Raw genomic sequence first — 19,179 nt, 5'->3', positions numbered from 1 at the left:
AGATTGAGCCCTGATAGCTCCATCAAAGCCAGGCAGGCACTGGCATTGCAGCACTGATTCAGCTTCTGTTTTTTTTCTTTTTGCCTCTTTTTTTTTTTTTTTTTTTTCTCCAGGAGTAGTGTTATATGTCTCTGAGCTACTTCATGTTTGGTTTGAAATGATGGTGTCCCACAAGTGTGTTAATGGTCAAAGGCAGAGTGTGGCTTGTTCTGAATGCAGGTATTCCTTGTTATTCCAGTCACTGTCACTTCCACAATCACAGACTGTCTTTTGAGTCATCAGAATTGATTTTCATGCCCCACTAATTACTGCCATGTCTGTTCCTTGGAAACCATGCATAGTAAAGGCATCGTTCATGGGCATTGAACTAGTACAGTTTATTCTGAGATAAGTTCATATCTTACATGAAGGATATTTGATGCTAAATAGCTGGAGAGATATTTCAAGGTTTCTTGCTGCTTTGGAAAGTAATAAGCTTACAGTTGCCTTTCTGCAGTTTTTTGTTTGCTCTTCTCTTCATTACATGATACAAACAAACTGCAAATCAGCTGGCATCATTTGCATATTACACAGACTCTAAATTTTACTGATTTTATTAAGGACTCCTAGTAACCTGGTATTTTAAGGTAAGTTTAGGAAGGTGTTTCCTTTCTGTCAAGTACTGTCAGCAGATCTGTCAGAATAAAAATTATAAATTGGGGTGGGGGTGGATTTAGAGCTTTGTTAATACATTGAAGAAGAGCCAGATTATGACACTGGCAAGGAAGAACAGAACTTTGCATGTTGTGTTCTTCTGCAAATGCAGCCACATCTGCAGGACAGCCTAAGCTGGGAGCACCTGGTTACCAGAGCAAGTTCTGGTAATAGGAAGGTTTTGGGAATTAATGGTGTTGGACAAGAATACAGTGGGAATATCATATGGGTTAGCTAGGTGGTATCGACATCTGTTTCACAGTGACAAGTCAAACGAAACATGACAATTCTTGGATTTATTTCTCTTTCAAGCAAGTAAAATTCTTAGTAAGACTTTATTTACAAGGTTTTCTGGAACATCCTGCTACTTTCATCAATCTCCAGGCCTTGCTATTTAAACATGCAGAAGGTAAAGTTATCTGGAATTGGTGGGAGCTACAGGTTTTGAACACCTACGATTAAGAGAGAAACCAAAGCAAACCAGCTCTTAACAAGCTCTCCTCCCTTGATAACCCAAATCTTTGGACAAGTTTGAAAGCTGAATCTGAATCTAAATTTTACAAATAACCTTTACCTTTTCAAGTGGCTGAACCAATGTTTCAGGTCCTGCAAGCACTGGGTCTGAATATTATAGCTTGACCCCATCTATGGCAATATAAAAGAACAAGTTTATCTCTCCACAGAGTGCAGTCATTCCTAGGTGAAAAGTCTGGACGCTCTTCTTAGCAGCATAAAGCACAATTTTAGGTAGGAAAGGAAAAGATTTTGCAGCCTACTCTGAAAGTAATTAACAGAAACAGGGTGTAAACACTGGCTTCTGTGCTCTCTGAAGTAAACAAAATAAGAATTTATGCTATTGACCTTGTTAATTAACTAACGTTTTACCTCCTCTGCAATATCTTTTGCTTTCTCCCACAGTTCAAAAGCCCCCTGAGCCTGGGGCCGCGTGCTACACCGAAATGTTCAATCCTGCATTTGAATAAGCTGAATAAATCCAGCCATACTGCTAAACATATGGTAAGTAATAGCATCATTAACAATAGCATAGTGCACGTTTGACAACCGAAGGGATTTGGCTGCGGAGTGCCGTGGCAGTGACAGCAGAGCGGCAGCGCTCGCCGCTCCTTCCAGGCTGTCCTGTCTTCTGCCCTCCCTCCACCCCTGCACCGACTTTCTTGGAAATTTGAAAGGCTGCCCGTCTTCTTGCCTTCTTATCTTCTGCTGTCAGCTCCGAGGCTGGGTCACACGCTCGGGGAGGCTCTGTTACACCGTTAAAAGCTGCTGTCTGTTCTTCCTGGGGCGAGTGCAAGGGGGAGAGGAGAGAGACCTGAAACCAGAGCGGGGCAGGTGGTGGAGTATTTCGGCTTTGAACTAGTTCAGAGGAAAGCGTGTTTCTCTCTTTCCGTATGCTCCCTGACCTATCCCCAAGGTACAAGGCCTGTTACTGCCGTCCAGCCCTGGGGACACACACAAGGTCCTGCCCGCCCTGTGCCCCCAGTCCTTGGGGTGCCTCTGCCCCCAGCGCCTCATTCTTCGGACATCAGCATAGGTTTGGAGCTGCTGTTTGACTGACTTCTTGCTGCTCCAGCTGCAGTCACTGGCTGTGCCTCATAACCCCGCTTCCCTTCTACCCCTGCTGCCCTTCTCTCTTTGCCATCTTCATCCTTGCTTCACCTCCAAGCTGTCCTTGACTTGCCATCTCCCCTTCCCCCCCTCTTCTTATCAGGTCTGAAATAAACCCAACAAGCCCAACCCCTGCCCACCTGGAAACACGAGGAGTTCTCCCAGAAAGACCCGACCTTGGCCTTCTGCATCCCAAAGGGCAGCTGATGGCAATGGGTTTTCACCCCTGTTCCCCTGGGCCTGGGCAGCAGGACGCCTCACGCTCTGGTATGTTTCAGAAATGGGGTTGTTTTGCATCTCAGTGCTATTGCTGGTCTGGTGCCTCATGAAAACAGCCCCAGTCAGATGAAACTTCTCCCGTGTTGATAGCCAATTTTGCAAATTCTTTTCGACTCTTGCCCACGGAAGCAGCAGATGGCTTCTGACCAAGAAGTCACTCCATCAATATAATGCTTAATGCCAGGGGATAAGTATTAAAATTGCTGCTTTACTATGCATCCTGGATACATAAAAAAGAGTTCACTTCATCACCTCAGAGCTCCCTTCACTTGCCACCTGGCGTCCTCCTCCTGTGGATCCGAGAGCTCCCGGATAAACTCAGTTTGTGTGGCGGCGTGATGGGCAGTGCTTGTGCTCGTCTGCAGCCTTCGGTGCTGCTGCAAGTGCTTCCTCCTTTAATAGGTTCTCCCAGACAAGTTTTCTGTCAATATTCATATCCTAAACTTCTGGGTTTAAAAACATCTGTGAGTGTTATGGTTAGGTCACCAGGTCCTGTTGTTCTGCTGTTCAGGTATTGTTCTCAGGCTCTGCTAGCTGCTGGGTTAAGAAAAACACCTCCATAAATGAATTTATTTTCTTTATTTTCAGCAGGAAGACTTTTTACATAAATGAACATTGCCCTGCAGCATTTGCAATCCAGATGTTACTGTTTTGTGTTAATGAAAAAGGACCCCAAAGTGAATAGAGTATAAGGTGATGATATGCTAAAAAATAAAAACAAAGCCAGGAAGTCGGTTCCTATACTTTGCACTGCCTGAGCTTTTAGAAATGCAGGAATAAAACAAAGTATAATACGAAGGGAAGTGAAATGCAAATGTTTAATTTTTTTTCTTTGAATCATTCATTGACTGTACTTTGAAAAATAATCTAGACAAGGACTTTTATTTTTCTAAAGTTAGGATTTTTGAAGAGATTGTTCCAATGCAAAGCCATGTTACATTGCTAGGGAAAGACACCATTTTAGTCATCTCACTTACACTTGTTTTTAAAGGGTTGTGTGTGTGGGGAGTGATATTACTGGCCTGCTTTGGAAAGATCAAAAGCTTGAAAAGCTGTATCTGTTTGGCTGTGCCTCAGGTCCGTTTTTCCTATGTAATCTACTGTATATATATATGAGAGGCTAGGAAAGCGAGCAGGCAATGGAAGAGAGTCATTAGTAATAGCTGAGAACAGTGTTCAGTGCTGTGGGCTGAAAATAAGAAAAAGATTTATCTGCAAACAAGGAACGATGTTTTAACCAAAGGGGACGGTCGGGAAATGGGTTGTTGCAGGGGGGGCCGTGGGTTTCGGCAAGTGAGGGATCCTGTAACATGTTACTGTACGTCGGGAGCTGCAGCACAGGTGTGCACCTCTCCACAGAGCATCACGTAGGGTTTGTGACTGATAACATGTGTTATGGACGTTTGTGTGCAATCACTTTTATTTGTGGAGCCGTGGTTTGCATCCCCGCGCCTGCTAGAAGGACAGCGCACGTGTTTGGCAGGCGCAGAGCGTGCGCTCCCTGCGTTTGGCTGACTTTACAGATTTAATGCCATAGTGCCAGCCATCAATCTGCCTCTTAATATATGGCTCACGGTGAATATTTCAGCCCTCACCCAGTCCCTGTCCGTCGTGCGGGAGCCCAGCAGATGGAGCAGTGCTCCTGTTCAAGAGGCTGCTCCGGGGGGAGGTTTTCATCGCGTTGGGAGAGGGGCCGGATCCAGAGCAGCGCTATGAAAGTCAATAGAGTTAAGCCGATCGGCCCCCTGTGCATCTATAAAATACAGAATAAAAGGTTCAGTATAAAAAATATATGTGAGATTGCCAATTTCCGTGTGTGGGGTTTTGTAATATATATGTAAGATTAACTGAACAGTTTATGTAGAAATATATCAGCTTTCCCAAACGTCATATGCTCTACTGTAGATTGTTTTTATCTGAGTTCTAATTTACAGTTAAAACTCAGACAAGGGCATATGAGAGTAATCCTTTTGATCACATTGCTATTTTATGATAACGATATACTTTCTTATTTTTAATAAAACTGTAGTAGCTGCTCCTAGCAGTATTCCCACAGCAGCAGCCATGAGCAGTGGCACAAACAAGAACAGAGAACCCTTCTCTCTCTCTCTCTCTCTCTCTTTTTTTTCCTTAATAAATAATTGAAGGAGAAAACAAGAAAAATATGGTGTAAGATCCAAACAATAAACAAACACCAGGGTCAGAAAGCAGGGCACATGCTTTCTTCTCCTTTAAACCTAACTACCCATATTTTTTTTTTTTCTTGCTGTGACAGAGAAATGTACTCAACTCTTTTTTGTAGTGAATTGTATCTTGGAAAAACATTTTTATATATGGCAGTGCTGAGCGGTGTAACATTTTTAATGGTACATTTTCATCTGTGTTACAGTGGTGGAGCTGAGAGCTCTGTGAAACACAGCCCTGCCAGGTTACGTACTGTTGCGGCTCTGCCTGCCCTTAACCATCTGTGCGAATCTCACAGTTATTGCACCCAGGTAAGTCTGGAATAAAAGGGGCTAACATTTGGACCCTGCAAACTAATGAGAATTTAGTCCTTTATACGTCTTCTTGTCTCTTTATTGGCTTCGCTGTTGGTGCATTTTGTCATCTTCCATCTACCTGTGGACCTTGTGTCTTGCTGGTGCCTGTGCACCTCTGCTCGCTTCTCAAACTTATTTGCTCCAGTGCATGTCCTTTGGGCAAATACTGATTTCACCCTGTGAGACCACACTGCTGTGATCTCCTTCTGATGCATCCTGCTGTCCATTAGTCTGTCTCTCTGTCCAGGACATCCATTGTTCAGTGATAACACTGGATTTCAAAAGCATTAGAAGTAGTTAACTGCAAAGCAGACGTAACAAGAATGTAAATAACTTCCTCTGGATATGGGGATTTTACATTAGTGAGTCATGTATTTTTGGTGGGCTTCCCTTCATTTCAAGAGGGGTAAATTTGGCTACTGTTCAACCATCCTAGCTGGTTACACGAGGTAAGCAGTGTAAGTGAGCTTTGGGTTGCTGTGTTAACCATCCTGTATGTATTTCATTCATCAGCTGTCCTTCTAGCTTTGTGCCTGTATCAGGAAAAGTGCTCTGTCACATCATTCTATCCCTGTTTAAAAACTAACGGGAACAACTAAAATGCCTTAGCTAACAAAGAGATTTAAACTTCAGTTTGACCTCCTTAGCCAAGCAAAACAAAAACTGAGAAGGGATTAATTTGTTTTCTATGAGCACATCAAGGGGCAAAAACCCAGGTGGTGGGGAAGAGCTGAGGATAATGTTTGCAAGACAACAAAAGGGGATATATTTGTCATGAATTAATTTAGGGTGCTGAAAGTTTCCTTTCAGGGGAAGTTCCTGTCGGAGGAGTTCTGGGACATCGCCTTAGTAGGAACAGTCAAATAAAAGATCAGAGCTGTCTTTTCAGTGGAGCATCCTCAGGACATGAGAGGGATTAGGGCAAGTCCTGCTGGGGCCTGGACACACTGGCCAGGGAGCTCTTCACAGTCCAACATTGCTGATTCCTATGCTAAGACCATTTAACGCTCTAGTTAGAATAACTCTGAGGTACAGAAGTGCACTTGCTGAAGATTTTTATGTCTCACTGTGTGCAGTTGTGGCACTCAGAATATTTATTTATTTTTTATGAAAGGCTCTGCATAAGGTTTGGTATAAGGTTTGGTACAGGGAGAAACTAAAACTAGTGGCATGCTGAAGATGGATGTACTTTCTGGGAGAGATGATCCAATTCTAGCATTGGTTGTTTCTGTGAGGATCCCTTTTGGATGTTTTATCAACCTCTCCAAGATGTAGAGGCCACGGGAGCAGATAAGGCTTTGTTCAGAGGCAGTTCTCTGTGGTCTGCTGTTGGGCTGGCATTTGGTGCTTAGATGAAAGTGGCACCTCTTGCTAATTCCTCATTACTACAGGGTACGATGGGACAGAACCTCACCAGCCCATGCAGCAGTGGTGGCACTAGCCGGAGGATGAGGGGGCTGTTACGCTGTAAGGCAGTCGCTGTAGCAATTCAGCACGCACCGCAGCAGCGTATTCCAGCTTTGTGGTGCTAGAGTGGGGGTCCAATCTATCTGATCCATCTGTTGTCAAATTAATGTCCAAAGCTGGCTTTTGGATTCAGGTCTGTCACAAGGAACAGTCTGAGTGACAGCTAGGGGAAAGAATACAGAGATGTGAATTTCCTGCGCTATAATTCTTGAAGGCTAAAATAGTTGGTATTCATAGTTCAGCTCAGCTTTGGCAGGGCTCTCAGAAATCATAAGTTACACAAAGGAGGAACCATGTGTGCTCAGATACACTAGATCTTTTTTTTTTTATTTATTGTTATTATACTAACTCTTCATTTCTAAGTAGCTACATGCCAGATGCATGCCATTTCCCATTTCAGCTTACAACAGAATTTTAAATTATGGAAACACTTCTTGTCTGAACTTTGCCGAAAGGACATTGAAAGCTCCGTGAGCATTTCACGTCTCCCAGAGATGTAGTCCATAAACTTCCAGCACTTTGCAAATACCACAAGATCATATTTTATGTGATTATGAAGTTTGTGCACTTCACATTAGTAGTACTAATACCTTAGAGGAACAAAAGAACATTTTTAGCATTTCATTTGCATAATGGCTGAAGTGAGAATTTGTTCCTTGTTGAATAGGTACCCTGGGGGTCCTTTGATTTGCTGTAGAGCTCTGTATAGCATGGAAATAGCACAGGAGTTAGTACCTAAGCTCCATTGGTGCTACTTTCTGGCTTGTTGATGTCTTACGCCTCAAACTCCATTAACTTGCCACCTGCAGATGAGGTAGCTTCATGTATTCGTTTATAGTGATGCTGATTAGTCAACCATTAAGCACAGTGAAACCCATGACTTCAAGGCAAGTCTAAAGGAAGGCTGTGGACAGTGATGTCTTTAGCAGAACAGTGATGTGAGCCCTGGTGCGTCCTGCCTTTGGCTGGGGGACAGCTGGAATGACTTACCTGTGTTTGTGGGGGAGGCACTGTGTGTGCATCCCAGCCTGGGCTCCTGCAGGTCTCCTTGTTGGGCATGAGACACCAAAAGATCCTGAGCCAGTGACTCTGATGGGCAGTGAGCAAGAGGAAATAGGTCTTATGGGGGAAACGCTGAGGAGCAGGGAACTGGAGGGAGTTTCTCCATCATGCAAGGCAGCACAGCAAGTGAGTGAGCCCTGAAGCCAGAAGCTGTTTAGCACAACAGCTGTCAGCGCAGGATCCCAGCGAGGTTGATGCTGACGGCCCTGGCGCTGTCCTCAGCTCTCATGTACCCTCCAGGCTTATCCAGTATGGCAGAGAGAGCTTTTGTCGGAAATGGGAATCTGAAAGCCTGTTTGGTGCAATAGGCTTACCACAAAACCATCCATGTCCCGTAGCACGTGCTGACAACTACTTCTAGTGTGGAAAGAGGGGGCCCAATTTGATAACCCTCGTGCAATAAAATCCCGTAAATTTATTCAGAACTCCTTGCTCCATCAAGGAATGCGGCATCTGACTCATTATTTTTTAGTATTTCACTTACTGCTTGACACTTGCAAGCCCAAAGAAGGGGGAATGTGTGTTGTGGTGACACAAAGGGAAAGTAATGAAAATTAAGTAGATACATTTAAAGAGAATTAGTTAAACTGTGCTTAACCTAAGTGTGAACAATCATTCAGAATTAGTGAAGTCTTCATTTGCTATAATTTACTTTGAAAGTGGATTAAGGTAAATTGAATTAAGGCCTCTTTAATTCTAAATAGAAGCATCTACATAGGGATGCAATTTAACTAATCTGTTCTAAGGGTTAATTTGAATAATGTACCCAGACCCATGAAAAGGGATACGGGGCAGTGCCTCAATATGAGAATCGTGTTTGCTTTTAAGATGGCCACGGGAAAATGTTTCAGAGATTCACAAAAGAGTCATTGGAGTTGGTTTCCCTATCCCAAGCCCTGCAGGGACTCTCAGACACCACGAAACTCTTCTAGGCAGCTCATCATCCTCAAGATCTGGGGCCTCTGGCACAGCTTTCTGAGCCTTTCTTCTCACTGGTCCTTTCCTTGGTGAGGAGTAATATGGCAATGGCTGTTAGTTCTTGGGGCTGTAACTTGAAAGGCAGATAGAAACTCAGAAGAGATACTTTTCAAGTGTTATTTAAAAAATCCAGCAACTTTTTAATGAACAAATTGTAAGACGATTATCATTAACCCTCTCCAGTTCCAGATCAGAGGCTAAATGCTTGTTTCTTTAGCCAAAACTTTCTATGTATTTCAACCCAAGACAAAACATGCAGGTGCAGTACCTATACTGCTGCAGACTCATATACTCTTCTGTGTCCCCCTTCCCTCCCCCCCAAAGACTACACTTGTCTTAATTTCCTCTCAATTACACTCAGGCATTAACTAATACTGACTAACTACAGCCCAAAATAATTATTGCTATCTGTTCCCTTTGTAAATATAACTCCAGCACTGAGCTAGAAGAATAATGGCATATTTACAGAAGGCAGCTAATTAAATTGAGCTTCAATTGCTTTCAGTTTGCCAGAAGGAGCCATTTTCACAGCAAAAAATGTGTGCAAGCCTGCATGCTTACCAGGAACAACTCGGTATAACATAATTCAGAGTTCCCAAGACAAAAATTCAGTTCAAGACAAATTTACACTGGCAATAAAAATCTCATTAAGGAAGATATGAAGATCTCTCTACTACACCACGACAGTTAAAAGAGGTTATCATTTTTTCAGTTTATTTAAGGAACAGTATATATTTCATTGTTCCAGAGCAGCTGTAATTGCAAGTGTCTTTCAAACACTGCTTGCAGTAATGCATTTGTCTTATGACTGTAACTTCAGAACCTGCCCGTTGATGCATCTTCATTAGGACAGCAGAAGATGCTGGAGTCTCAAAGCTCTTCAATGTTCGGTTTTTCCCTATTTTTCCAACCCTGGCTCCTGCACTTTGGAAATTCTCCCTCGCCCCCATTATTCAACCACCTGCAAAGATTTCCTGTGGTCACAGTTTGTCTCCAAATGTTTGTACCCTCTTTTGTTCCTTTGAGATAAAACCATTCATGATAATTACAGAGCAGCAGTCCGTTGACAAATCAAACTTTGAAAGAACCATTCTTGTTGCAGCCTGTTGTTACCAGTCCCCAGGGCCTTTTCTGTTTTGCAAAAACAAAAATAAGGGGATTGTTTCAGATTTTTTCCCCTTCATAACAAAGAATTGTGTGTTTCTTGTCCCAGTGTTCAGATAAAGCCTGGCGCAGAGATTGTTATTTACAGTCTTCTCCATTGCAATAGTTCACTGAGTTGCTGGATGGAAAGCTGATTTTCCTCCCCCGCCTGCATATCATTCCTGAATTTGTTTTTATCTGTTGGAAGTAACAATTTGGCAGACATCAGCACTTTTCCCATGTTTAATTAATTCCTTTAATTTTCTGGTAAATGAGAATAATGGGGCTTAATTTTGCTATTTATGTAAAATTGATTGGTAATTATGGAGATCACAGGAGATTTGGCTTTACAAACCAAAATTAAGTGACCTCTCAGTGAGGATGACTTGGCACGTCTCCTTCACTCGTGTGAAAGCAGAGATGGCATGGAAGCAGATGTCACTAAACTGCCTCTAGGTTAAAGGAAGACAAAATATGGAAATTTGTCATTTAAAAATATATTACCTGAATGGAAACTAGTACCGAGAATGAAACATAACCTGCTGTAGGAGACCATTCCTAACAGATACAGTGCTGTTTTTCTTTATTTATAAAGACGTGACACTGTCGTGCCTCAGAGGACTGAGGAGCAGGGGAGAAATCGGATAAATCGATTGTAAGGAAAGCTTGAGCTTGAAGCAGAGCTGGGGTTGAGGATACCTGGCTTCAGTTTCTTTTTCTGCCACAGATGACTTTTATGTGCTCTAACAAGTTTTCTTTTCTTTTTTTTTTTTGTCTTTTTCCTCTGCTGCAGCATCAGGTTTATAATGCTTCTGGTCTGCTTTGGCTCATTTGAGTGCCAATGCTTGGTGGAAGGATTTATCAGGAAAATGCCGTACCAGAGCTAGGCTGGAGACCTCTGTGTGCCACTGGAACACAGATGGCAAATAACACCGTAAGACGTGAATCAGCATCCGCTGGCTTGTGGTTGTCTCCAGTTATCCAGGACCTGGTGGGACAGAGGTGCCTTAGGTGAGCTCTCTCCGTCCCAGCTCTGCTGGTAAGTTTGCTTTGAAGAGATCTGGACTTCAGTTTTCACAGTGAGCAAAACTGCTCCTTCCCCTCTGAGCAGCTCTGCTGGTGCTGCTGTGAGCCTGCAGGCTGGGCTGGCCACCCCTGGCTCCCCAGCTGCTGCTGCTGCAGGTCCTGTGCTGGTGCCAACACCCCCATGCAGCCCCCTGGCTGGGGATTTCGGCTGGGCTAAGGCTCCGGGATGAGACCCAGTGGGCTGGACTTAGCAAGAGAGAAGAGCTTTTGTTGGCCTCTGCCAGAAATGCCATGTGTATTTGCAGGGAGTGGGACAAGCTACAGGGCTTCTTTGAATTTAGCTTCAAAATCTAATTTCAAAGGCAACCACTTGCAAATTTCCAACTGTCTTTTAGTCTTAATGTTGAAAGCCCCTTGCATTCCCCCAGTGGCAATGCTCAGCAGCCCTTGAAATTATTTCCAGCATGTATCTTAAGTTTCAGAAGAAGGAAGCATGGGGAAAAAAGACAATCTAGATTCTCCTCAGTGAAGCTGCATCAATACTTGGCTGATCTGTATAATGCTAAGCACAGCGAAGCAGAGCTGAGCTACCAGTTGCTAGCTAACGAGAGGATTAGCTATGCCTGCAGATGGGCTGGCATAACTTAAGCGAGAGGGCAAGTGTGTAGAAAAGTCAAACTCAGACTCCGGGGGAGGGTGGTGCTGCTTTTCCTCTGAAGAGCATCCTCTGCACAAACAGTGGGCAGGAAAGCAGAGCGAAAGCAGTAGTTTGGCCGGGGCTTGATGAGTGTTTTGCAGTGAGTCAGTGCAGCTTTGCTTAATGTTTGTTACTACTAATAATTGTATTTATATTCCTGGCCAGCCCAAGTACTCAGAGGTTTATATGTGATAATCAAATCCAATCAAAATGCATTCACAAGCTCTCAAGTAGGATCCATTTAACAAATAGCATCCTCCAAGGTGGGCTGGAGAACAGGGAAATCAAGGGCATTAACAGCAAAGAGCTTTCAAAGCCAAGAACTAACGTAATAGTGCCTTCTGTTGATCTGGGGAAGGGCTGGGGTAAGAACCCAGCCTGGGTGCAGGAGGGGACAAGTGCTGTGGTACCTATTGCTGCCCAAAGCCTCGATCCCTGCAGCACCAGCCTGGCACGATCCACTGGGTGCTGAGCAGCAATGTGGGACCTTCAGGGCAGGACTAGAGCCACACACCCCTATTTCCATGATTTTATCTAGAATCAGTGTTCAACAAGCCCGTGTCACCCTGTGAACCCTTCTCAGTACTGATGTGATCCTGAATTTCCTGCAGTTCCTTTGAGGTTTCAGATGATTCAAAAGGAATTATCTGCTTCAGAGAGATCTTTGTCAATTGTTTTAATAGCCTGGAGAGAAAACTATTTGATCCTGCACTTAAATGTTTACATTTAATGGTTGTTTTAAATCTGCTTATGTTGAAACATAAACCATTGCCATGCCACTGTAAAAGATGAACAGATTTTCCATCTTTTTAAATACAGAACAGAAATGTTTGCTGTTTATTTCTGCATTTTCTGCATGATGTTTGACATTTTTTCCATCCTTATCTATTATGAAATCTACAACCTTGCTAGGATTTAATGACATGCTATTATATTACATTTCCATATTTGTATTATTCTACAAGTCACAGAACTTCCATTGATTCTCTTAGGTTCCTTTTTCAAATTGTCTGCTCTCCCTTGTTGCTGATTTATGCTCCTTGAGAGCAGAGCCACTATTTTTCCCTTTGTGATTGAATTTTTAAATGTTTTATACAGTTCTAATTTAGCTGCATATTTTTCCTTTTCAACTTATGAAACCTGCTTTCATGATTGTAGATATTTATTTATTTATTTTACCTCCTAGGCATGATTTGCTCACACTTTATTTGCCTCAAAAGCATTCTCAGTTTCTGTTTTGGCTTGTCTGTTTTTCAGAATATCAGCAGCCAGCATTAATGGTCAAACTCTCATCTGCACAGAAAGAAAGAAAAGTGGTTGTGAAACCATGATGAATATTTAGGTTGGTGATTCGTTCTTTTTATCTTTTTTTTTTTTTTTCATCCAGGGAGACTGACTGCTGAACCACCTCAATGTATCTGCTGTACGTTTTCTGTTAAAAAATACCAGCTTCTTAAGTGTTTCCTAAAGTTGGGCCCCTGTGGTAATGTAACTTCTTCAGCATATTATGGTGGGTGTATTTCAGCAGGTCTGGAGGGGTCTCAGAGTGATGGCTCTTAATGCGCCGTGGTAGGATCCTATACTAACTGGGTCTTAAATTTATAGACAAGCCTATAATTCTGTTTTCTTTGTGTTTAGGAGGCAAACACAGCAGCGTGAGTCAGGACAGAGCAGGAATTACAGCAGAGGGTGTCTTGATAGAGATGTAAAAGGTGCCAACTCAGTATAGGACCAACAAAAGCAGCTTACTCAGGAAGGAGAGGGGTCTAGAGTCACACCGAGACACTTCAGCTGCTTTCTGACCCACGGGCAAATCTCCCTCAGGGGCTGGCAGGTGGGAGATGGACCCCTCAGAGAGACCATCAGCTGCTCCAGAGGAATGAGATGAATCTTCAGGTACTGCAGTAAGCAGAGCCCAGGGATGTTGCTGCCTGGGGTTTGGATTTTGTCTGTGCAGGGCATAGCTAGCTGCTCGCTGCTGCTTTCTCACAGCAAGGGGAGCGATGAGGAGGTTGTGATTTAAGGACCTGTTCCGTGGGGTAAGCTGGGTTAAGCAGGGCAGGATTGGTCAACCGTAAGAGCTCATGGTGGTGGAAATGAAAGAGAAAATAATAATTGCAAAATAGCAGGTGAAAGCAGTTGAAATTAATTAGAACTGCAGCATGAGGTGAAGATGCAGACAGCTATGCACTATGCTGTATATAACTACCTGCTGATCACCACCACCTCTTTGTTTGTCCACAATTCCTCCAGACAATCATACCGCTTTGCTTGAGGAGTAGGAGGAACAATTAGATTTTGGCCTCAGAGAGAAATCCTCTTTAACTTGAACAAGTAAGACATTTATACTGCTTATTCTATGCTTTTCATATGCTTATTGACTGTTAGTTTACTATTTGACAAGTGAAACCAAGAAGATATGATATTATTTTCCCTTTTCACATTTTTTTCTATAAATTTATATTTAAGGGCCCTACAGAAAACAAGTTTCCCCCCTATTGTTCTTGTTATTGGCATTATACATAGATAAAACAATCTAAGAGAGTATTTTTCCTAGTTAGGCAGAGCAGAGATACAATGTACCATAGGCACATCTGTCAACATGATACCCCTGCCTGTCTTTATTTTTGCAGTTTGCTTGTGGTCCATTTAGAATTAGATTACGACTGATTGGTTCCTGCATTCAAACTACTTCACACAACGCTCCATCCACTGGCATATAAAACAAAACTGAGGCGACTGGAAAGCCTGAGGGACCAATTCCAAATATCACTGTGCAATAAAACCTGTATTTTCTTAATTTTTTATTGATTCAGCACTCATTCTCCTGTAATGCTGCTGCAGTAATATTAAAACCCAGTGACTGACAGTGGCATCCCATAGAAGTGATTTAAATAGCAGTACTGGGGAAGAAAGTAGGCTTTGTTTTTGCAGCAATTTTGCTCAAACTGGCCCAGAGGATCTCCCTTGCAGGCAGGGAATATACTATGCACCTTTTCCCCTTTGAAATACATCTTCCTTATTTCTGCCAAACCTGTACCGTGCCTGTGAAGTCAACAGATTTCCTGCTGCTAGCACTGCTGGGTGCAGCCTGCAGCCCTTAAAAGCAAGCATGAATATTTGGTTTGTACAAGGGGACTGGTTATTTGTGTGGGGTAGGGAAATGATGTTCAAATGCAAACCCCAGACTGCTCTTCATGTGATATACAACATAAAACAAGTGAAAAAAGCATTCCTGTGAAATGCAAGAGTTTGGCTAATTAATAATTGCAAAATGTGTGCTGCTTGCAGGTGGGAATTTGAAAGGACCTCATGAGGTCTGGATTCACAGAGCCAGCCAGTGAAGTGGGAACTGGGTGTGGGAACTCCTTGAAGAGCCTGGAAATCCCGGCCTGCCCGTGGGAAATGGGATGGGATGGAGATTTTGTTATGTGTTATAAACCTCCGGAGTGTGCAGCACTGTGCTGACAGGAGGTATTTCTCATTCCCTGCTGCCTGTGAGGCTTTTGGTTGGGGAAGCAGGGTATTCCCAGAACTCTAGCATGGGTTTCTGCTCCCTATAGGCATGCACAAATGAATGAGAAGGCTAAAAATGAAATAAAGCTGGTAAGAAGATATATGGGAGCTCCAGAGGCTGCTGGATGGTAACTGGTTTCTCTGTCAGGACAAGTTAATCTGCACTCATAAGTGTCTCTGAACCATAAAAAAGCCATGGCCCAGGGTTTGTTTCTGGCCTGGGGAGATGGTAATGGAAGCAGCCTGGTGTGGTGGTTCCCCAAGGTCTGGCACAGATGATATTTCATGTTGGGGCAGATATAAAACTGTAATGTGTTTTGGGCCCCAAACTTGGAAACAAAAGCCAGAGAAAGTTTGATCAAAATTGTCTCCGTTGCAATGCACTAGCCCAGAACCAATCACAGAAACTAAAATTTGATTACATGCAAGCCTGAAGTAACCCAAAATTGTTCAGTGCAATTTGTGGAAGAGGACAGTGGCCGAGCATCTGTAGGGTCTGAGTGCTAAGACTAAAGCTAAGGGCCATCCCCCTTGGCACATCCTGATTGTGAAACAACTCAAACCCACCCTAAAAAACGAGAAGCTGAGCTCTTATCCAAAACCAGCACCTCTGCAGCTGGGGGTGGAAGCGACCCACTTTGATTCTAAGTGATCATTTCATTTGCTTTGCAAACTCTGCTTGTTCTTGATATCAGATACTGACTAAACGTGAAAAAAAAGGTGGCTCGGCCCTCGGCTGAGTGGCACAAGCAGCCCTTGAACTGCAGGGACACACAGGCATCTCTCACTTGTTGCAAGGCGACTTGGAGCTGAAAACACCACGATTTCCAGGGGTTTCCCATCCCCACGGGGAAATTTTTCACCCTGGTCCTGGCGAGGGACCAACGCCCCATCCCCTCACTGCTTCCCAAAGCTGCTCTCTGAGCTGTAGCTCAGCACTTGTTTTCTGTTGACCGAAGTCAGGCAATACTATTGTTTGGGTGTGATTCAGAATGAATATTGAGTGTGCCTCTAAGATAAAGTCATTATTTAGGAGCTCATTAAAGTACTGGCCTTGAAAAAATTTCCCACTGCTAATATCCTCTTCCATCACTGTGTCAAGGATCGCGGCTAGTTTAGAAAAAGAGCTGTGGGCTAGTGGTGCTGCTGTAGCACCTCTCTCCTCCTACCTGGGGGATGCTTACTTCTTTAAGCTTAGAGCTAAGAAAGCACCAGGTGTTAACATGAGCTGTAAATTGCTTATTTAGCAATAGTCCCTCTGCAAAGTCCCTCAGCACCCTCATTTCCAGAAAAGACCCTGAGGCTCTCTTCTCTCTGCTCCCAGAAGGTAACTTGGGCAGAAATGAGTTTCTGGGCTTCCCAGGAGTGAAGTGCTTCCTTGCGGCACTGCTGTGGTTCCCTGGGTGAAGGTTCTCAGAGTTTGTTGGCAACCAGCAAGGTTTTTGGCTTGTCGTGGCTAGGTTCTGGAGGACAGCAAGTGTCCGTGCTGGAGAGCCGGGCTGCAGCCTGCCTTCTCTCCAGATGCTGTGCAAAGTCGTGCTTCAGCTTCAATAAATACTAATTTGCACTAATGGCATTTAATCCTCTTCAAACCATAATTTACAGTATCAGATTATTATCATAATATCTGATCTACAGTTCTTAATGCTTTATTGTTATCCCATTACAGGGAGGTTCTGCTGGCACTGCATATTGTCTATTTCTCTTACAAATGTTCTACAGAAACCTTATTAATTATTAGTCCCATAAAACACCTGTTAATGTTACCATTTTAATAAATCTCCTTCTTAATTAAATTAGGTGGTTCTGATAGTAATCCTCTAATGTCCACTGCCTTTCTGTTCTCATCACAGTCTGATTGTACATTGGGAAGCAGTGCTCAATTATAATTGATGTAGGACATAACTCAGAACCAAATTATAACATATAAAGCCATATGATCATTGAAGAATATAATAGATCTTCACACTAAAGTGTCATTTGGATTGATTGGTGCTGTTTCTAGAGCCTTGTTAGAGGTGAGAAAAGGCTTAATTCAAAAGGACTTTTTTTTAATTTTCTCTTTCTCTCTCTTTCTCTTAAACTCATGCACTCTATTCTCTTCTTGATGCACAGCCTCTAATTCAGCTACTTTGGTGTAGAGTTCACAACACCTACTTTCCCAATTGCGTTTCAGTTCTAAAGCCGATCTTTCTTTTTTCTTTTTTTTTTTTTTAATTTTGTAAAGGCAGACTACATGATGATTTTATTTAATGATTTAATAAAACTTTTCCTCCTGAGATAGGTGCAAGAAATCTTGCTGATCTATTACTGCTGCTACCCAAGCATGAAAGTACAGTTATATATGATACAGCAATACTGAAGCTATAAGCAAAAAATTAAAAGCGGATAAGAACTAAGATCTTACCCCAGCTGGAAAGTTGGGTAGGCACCAGGAAGATTTCCTGCAGTAGGGCAAAAGCACTGCTCACTTGGGTCCAGGTCAGTTCCTCTCTATGAGGGAATGCCTTAGGGGAAACCTGTGATATCTAGGCACCTCGTGGTCTTACTACTTCTTCTCAGCCTTGGGAGTGGGAATGTCCCATGTTTTACGGAGGTAGTGATGGCTACTTATCTCTCAGGACACCCTAGAGCAAACAGCGGAGTTTTCCCAGTGGTGAGATTCTGACTGTCAGCTCTCCAGACCTTCATTGCCACTGGGGAAAGCCTCTTGATATTGCTTCACTGCCAACCTCCCCTCCCATCATACTCATTTGCTTTCCCCATGGCAGCTGCAGTCATTTATTGTCCAGAAAAGCAACACAGCAAAATGAATGTGTGGTTTTAATTGATTTTAGCATAGCTCAGAAGCTCACTTCGCAGCAGTTCCTCCTCGGAGCCTCCCCCTTGCCCTTTGCATGTCTGCTCCCACCCTTGCCATCCTCCCATTTGCTGTGGGCTTTAGTATCTGGCCCCCAGTGAACCTAGTTTAATGCCCTCCTCAGGAGAATATTGGCTGTTTCTTGCCCCAAAACGATGTTATGGCTACTTTCAAGATGATCTGATGCTGTTCAAAACCAAACAAAACGATGTCCTCCCTCTGCCCTTGCTTTCTTCCTTTTAAAACTGAATTGCCAAGCAAAACTTGTTTGAAGAGAAAAAGCTGTGAGTCTCATTTGGAAGACGTCAAAGTGAAATATTTTGAGATTTTAGAAATGAAACATTTTAGTGTGTTTGGATTATGTGCCTTGTGTTTCCACCTCAGTGGATGTCTTTTATTGATCCCCCTCCCTTTTCCCCTGCCGTTTGCTGGTAGCTTGCTGAAACTGTGCTGTTTGGATGCCTTCTGCAGTATCAGCTTTGGCTGCTCATTTCGGGCAGGGCCTGGGAAGGGACAGATGATGATGAGGACTTCAGTCTTGCGTCACTGTAAACCAGAAAGAATTGGAAATCTATGGAAAATGTCTGTGAAAGATGGACTGCTAAGGGAGTGGGTGTCACACAGGTAACGTGTAGGTGCTTGAAAAGCCCCCTGAACCAAACGAGGAGCTGGTTCAGTACATCTAACAAAATTGAGCCTTTCTCTAGCATTTTAATAGTGCATGAACCACAGCCACTGCTTGTTGTGGGGCTGCAGAAACTTGTGAGGAGCAGATCGTGCAGCTGAGGCCTGCAGCAAAGCACCAGCTCCCAGGGCCCACGCTGGATCTTCCTGTGAGAAAGAGGTGATGCCCATTTCCTCATCCCCTCCGGGCTCCGAGAGGAAGATCCCCCATTCACTCGCAACACAATGTGCTAATAGACTGAGTTTCCTGGAGCCGAATGCTGCCTGCCCCAGGTCAGTGGAAGCTCTTCCATCTCTCCTGCTTTTGCTGTCTGAGAGGAGCCTGCGGCGTGGCACCATGCAGGGGGGCATCCTCTGAGCTGCCGAGCCGGCGTTGCTAAGAGACTCGGCCTTGTGGAGGAGCAACAGCCATTAACTTGTTGGGAGCGGAGAAGGAACCGGGAATTAAAGTAATTTGAAAACACTTCTACCTTCATACCTTAATTGCGAACAGAGGGAAATTAGCCTGAAATCTGGGGTGTTCTGGTTACTCTTGCAATGCGGCTGCTCTAATGGGTTTCGTGGACGTTTCGCAGTGGGGCTGCAGCTGTGGGTAATTACTGCCGTCCTCG

The 19,179-nt window shown here is 43.6% G+C and overlaps 1 protein-coding gene across 1 annotated transcript in view; it reads left to right on the top strand.

Annotated features, from left to right (window-relative positions):
• The window catches only part of LOC308200301 (uncharacterized protein), a 234,760-nt gene that overhangs the window by 142,733 nt on the left and 72,848 nt on the right, over window positions 1-19,179 (top strand). The window contains exons 16-19 of the mRNA XM_080605805.1: window positions 1,612-1,710; window positions 4,985-5,090; window positions 10,579-10,824; window positions 12,766-12,850. The gene's annotated coding sequence lies outside the window, so the exon portion shown is untranslated. The remainder of the gene's footprint in view (window positions 1-1,611; window positions 1,711-4,984; window positions 5,091-10,578; window positions 10,825-12,765; window positions 12,851-19,179) is intronic.

This window comes from Anser brachyrhynchus (genome assembly GCF_964034855.1).
Source record: "Anser brachyrhynchus genome assembly, chromosome: 10".
Lineage (NCBI taxonomy): Eukaryota > Metazoa > Chordata > Aves > Anseriformes > Anatidae > Anser > Anser brachyrhynchus.
Note: the sequence above shows the minus strand (reverse complement) of the source record. Positions and strands in the feature narration are given on the sequence as shown.